The sequence below is a fragment of the Cavia porcellus genome, unplaced genomic scaffold (assembly GCF_034190915.1).
Source record: "Cavia porcellus strain 051 isolate PalLab524CR breed Dunkin Hartley unplaced genomic scaffold, mCavPor4.1 scaffold_19, whole genome shotgun sequence".
In the NCBI taxonomy this organism is placed as follows: Eukaryota; Metazoa; Chordata; class Mammalia; order Rodentia; family Caviidae; genus Cavia; species Cavia porcellus.
Window position 1 is genome coordinate 65,068,056 of NW_026947502.1, and position 4,997 is coordinate 65,073,052.

General features: G+C 47.1%; 1 non-coding gene across 1 annotated transcript; it reads left to right on the forward strand.

Annotated features, from left to right (window-relative positions):
* Positions 1–3,575: 3,575 nt before the first annotated feature.
* On the forward strand, positions 3,576–3,718 carry LOC111755189 (small nucleolar RNA SNORA48). The gene has a single exon (XR_002789770.2). It is a non-coding gene; the product is annotated as a small nucleolar RNA SNORA48 (small nucleolar RNA).
* The last annotated feature ends 1,279 nt before the right edge of the window (positions 3,719–4,997 follow it).

Consider the following 4,997-nt stretch of genomic DNA (forward strand, 5'->3'; position numbering starts at 1 on the left):
CAGGCTGGCCTCGAACTCACAGCAATCTTCCTACCTCAGCCTTCTTAAGTGGCACCATGCCTAGCTTTGCTTTTATTTTTATTTTTGAAATTTGTATTAGTACACATTTGAAGTTGGTAATTTTTTTTCCTGGTACTGCGGATCAACTCACGACTGCGCTTGCAAGGCAGGCACTTATGCCGCTGAGCTAAATCCCCAGCCCTTGAAGTTGGTAATTTAAACTTTGAAATAAGCAGAACAAACAAGGCCTGATGGCTCATGCCTATAATCCTAGCACTCAGGAAACTGAGGCAGGAGGATTGATGCAAGTTAAAGGTCAGCCTGAACTACATAGTACATTCAAGGCCAACCTGAACTGCATAGCTAGATCTTAGCTCCAAAAAATAAAAATAAAAAAATAAAATAAAATAGCAGAATATGTCACTGTTTGAGGGTAATGGGCAGTGACCTTGTTCTCTGATTCTGACACTATCTGACAAATCACAGCAGGCAGAACACTTCTGGTTTATCAACAGCTGGTGATTTCAGACCTTGGGAAGGTTGCTTATTTTTCCTGTGGCACCCATGTCACATCTGTAAATCCTTCCAGCATTCCTTTACTCCTGTAAACATGGAGTTCTTGAGCTTTTCTTCAGGGTTGGTTACAACAACTTTCCTGGCTCTTCTATTTTCCAGTGAATTAGGTAAGTATTCTTTACTTCCCTGGCTTTCTAGGGCTGGCAGGATAAATTACTGTACCATACTTTTAGTGAAATAAATCAGACACACATGGCTAAATATCACACTGTTTCTCTTGTATGAGACACTGAAAGGGTAAATAGGGACCAAAATAGATGACAAATATTAAGAAGTAGGAAGAAAATGTTTCAGAGCGAAGGGAGGCAAGAGAGGAGGAAAGGAAGGAAGGGAAATGAAAAAGGATGGAAGGAGAAAAATGGAACCGAAGCTTCCAGGAGGGGAAGAGGAGTTGAAGGGAAGGAAGGGGTAGGAAAAAAAGATCCAAAATATACCATTTACAGGTGCTACAAATTCCCTATGATGAATGTCATCACTATGTGTATCAAAAATGTACCAATAAAATTATTATTTTTTCTTTTTATCGGTACAGGGGATTGAACTCACAACCGCCTTCTTGCAAGGCAGGTACTTATGCTGCTGAGCTAAATCCCCAGCCCCTATAAAATTAATTTTTTAAAACCCCAAATTACTGTACCATAAACATAGTGGCTTAGAGTGACAGAAATGTTTTCGCTCACAGTTCTAGAGGCCAGAAGTCCCTAATCAAAGTGTGGGCAGGCGGGTTCCTCTGAAGGCTGGGGGAGAATGTTCTCAGGAGTTTCCTTCGTTTCAGGTGCTGCTTCAAAGTCTGGCCTTCTTTGACTTGTGAAGGTTACTTGGCTCTGTTCATCTTCACACGGACTTCTCTCTTTCTCTTCTTCTCACTACACCTGGTTGGGAAAAGGGCTTTGGTGGAGCATGGAGTGCTAAAAATAAGGGAGACTGGCTGGGGTTGTGGTGGCACACACCTATGGTACCACCATTTGGGAGGCTGGGACAGAAGGATCACCATGAGTTCAAGGCCAGCCTGAACTACATAGTGAAATCCTGAGTCCAAAAAACAAAAACAAAACAAAATATTAGGGAGATGGCGGCTTGGGGAGGCTTTCTTGGTGCCCCTGAGACCCAATGGCCTCAGTGTTGAGAAGGGGCTCCCCACAGCACCACCTGAGTACAGGGTGCAGGGCATGTGCTGTCCATCCAGAACAACACTCTGTGGCCTGGCATGAGATCCCAGCTTGACTAGGATTTTCTGATATGAAAATAGAATAGAATCCATTCCTGTATTATTCTGGGGGCAGGAAACCCTCCAGTACCTTGTTTCTCAAGAGAGGAAAGGATGGTAGTCCACACCTGTATTCCCACCAGTTAGGAGGCTAAGGCAGGAAGATCATGAGTTTGAGACCAGCCTGAGCTACATAGTCAGACTCTGCCTCAAATAGACAAATAGGAGCCTGCCCTCCCCAGCCGCAGGGAAAGTTGGTAGGCTAGGATTCTAGCAGTTTGTGTTTCAGACACTGCATGGTTATCTGGCCTGTGGTTCACCTTGGCCCTGCCCATGTCCTGAAGGCTTACATCCTGGCCCACACAGATCTCTCTGTCCTGAATCATTCAACTACATAGGGGTACACAGGAGATCAAATGCTCACCAGGGAGAATTTTCTAAATCTAGCCCTCGTTTCCAAATCTAGATCCTGTTTAAGACCCAGCCTGGATCCAGGACAAGGCCATACAAATAAGAGGCCAAGTCCTTTCCTGGCAAGGTGGGCAAAAGATGAATGAGGACAACTGCCTGCATTCAACCAGAGGGAAATGTAAAATGCAGTACTGTGCCTTGGGAGGACCGGGACAAGGGGACTGTGCATGCCCAGCTTGGTGGTGCATGCTTGTAAATCTCAGTACTGTGGGAGGCTGAGGCAGGAGGAGCTCAAGTTTGACCCCTCCCGGAGCAATTTAGTAACTTAGTGAGACTCAGTCCCAAAATAAAAAATTAAAGAAGGGCTGAAGATATAACTCAATGTGACGGTCATGTCCTGGGCTCAACCCTCAGTACAAAAAAAAAAAAAAAAAAAAAAAAAGAAAGAAAGAAAGAAAGAGAAAAGAAAAAAAGGGCAATTGTCCATACCAGCTGTGTCATAACAGAAACAGCCCATCAGGTGTTAGCCAGCCATGAGGCTCAGACTGGGCTAGGGAATGACACACTGCAGAGATGGGAGGAAAGCTGGTAGGGAGAAGGAGGAGGAACAGCACATGGATCAGAGTGATGCAAAGGTCCCGAGGCTAACAGACCTCTTTTACCTAGCATCTGTGACATCTGTAGGCCAGGCTAATTCCAGGCTCCATGAAGGGATTTTATTTCAGGCTTAAAGCAGAGCGGGAAAGTTGCAGGGCGGGGGAGGTTTTGCCACAAGCAAGTGACTGGAGCCATAATGTAATTTGATGCCCCTCTGGCCACTGTTAGAGGGGACTGTGATGGGAAGTCCAGTGAGTAACCTGTTGGCTGGAGCAGGAGTGAGTGGTCTGAGCAACAGAGGCCGTACTGTATGTACAGATGTCCCCACGGAACTGGAAGATATACTTAGGATCCAAGAGCCCCCAGAATTTCACAGCTCACACCCAGGAAAGGGTGCCCATATGGGTGAGGTCCTGTCCTGGGCCTCTCTTCTCATTGTCCTTCCAAAGCACAGAGGGTTTCTGTGTGTCCTCAGGGGCAGGAGGGTGGGCTGGGAATGGGACCTGTCAGGGAAGTGGCAGGGGAGACTCAGCACCCAGCATACCAAGGAAGCCATGTGGGCTTGTTTAATGATAGAGTAGCATGCTCATTTGGGGTGATCCAGTAGGGTGAGGCAGCTGCCAGTGCAGGAGACAGAAGGTAAAATCCCATTATCACAGGTAACTAAGTTATTTAGAAATAGCATAGGCAGTCAGACAGGGCAGGGCCCTTGAGAGGTCAGTGCAGAAGACAACTGTGGGTCAAAGCTTATTCCTTAAAGGCCCGATCTTAAGATAAAAGCTAACCCCCCTGGCAATGGGCAAAGAGACACCTCATGGGTGGTGTTATTCTTGTATCAGTCAGGGGCAGAGTAGCCGACAGTCCTTTGTTCATCCTAGCTTGATGCCCGGTTGGTGGCCACAGCTGTTTCATGTTTAGGACACATAAAAAAAAAAAAAAGATAAAAGCTAGATAGAATGACTACATCTATATACTTTCCCTAAGGAAGAACAGCAATGATATTCTAAAAAGTCATCTGATCACCTTGGGTGGGAGACCAAAACCTCCCTTTTCAGGAAACGTTTCCGTGGGGTCCATAAACACTTGCTATGTGACTTGCTTCCCTCATTTGGTTCCCATTTAATCAATATTACCTAAGCAATCATTCTCGTAATCTTATTGATTGACCATAAGTCTGTCCCACCTCATACACACTTTGTGATTTCCCATTGGATCAACGTTATCTAAGCAACTGTCGTCTAATTAGCTGATTATAGTTTTCCCCACCTTGAACCCATTTCACCTTATGGCCTTGCCTTATAAAAATCCCTTGAGAAGTCGAGGCCCTCAGCAACCCACTCAGGACCCCTTCTGTCTTAGACAGAACCTCTCTTTCCCTCAATAAATATTTTCTGCTCTTAACCTCCATTGTTCCTAAATTCATTCTTTGATTTTGGCAAACATGAACTCGCTGTATCTTGTTTAGTTGCTAGCAACTAGCAATTATATTTCCTTTACAGTATTCGGATTATTTGGAATTCGTATATCATCCTTCTATCACCTTGATGTGATTCTGGGAGCAGGGAGGGAATGGGGGAGTCTAGGAGGAAGAGTTCCCAAGACAGTAGGGAGAGACCCAGGGGATGGCCTGAGCTGCATTCCGAAGGAGATAGGGAAGATAGGAGATGGGGGAAGACCTAAAGAGAGGAGGTTGTGGGGTGCACAATGGTTAACCTTTGAGGCCAGCGTGAGGCCCTCAGGAAGAGTGGAAGTGGAAGATGGGCGCCGCTGCTCCAAGCCTCCTTGCCCTGCCGTAAGCCTGGGGAGAGAACAGGGCGGCCAGGCCACTGGAGACCTGAGGACTGCTGCTAGGTCTTGGCAGTTGCAACCTTATTTTGCAGGGACGAAAGTGAGACCTGAGAAAATTAAACGGATTCACCACAATTACAGTGCTGGTTACAGTTGAGCGGGGGCCAGCCCCGGGATTCAGAAAACCTCGGAAAGCCCCCAGCCCTCCACATCTCACCCCTTCTGCTCTCCGCACTGTTCCTGACTGTGGGAGATGCGTCAGGGAAGTGGTAAGTGCCAAGCGCGGGGCGCGGCTGAAACCCGGGGCTTTTCCCACCCGCGAGGTCTCGGCGCCAAAGCCAAGGTCGCCCGTAACCGCTAGGGGCCGCTGCTGCACCGCTGCAGCCGGCTTCCAGGCCCCACTCACCGACGGGGCGGA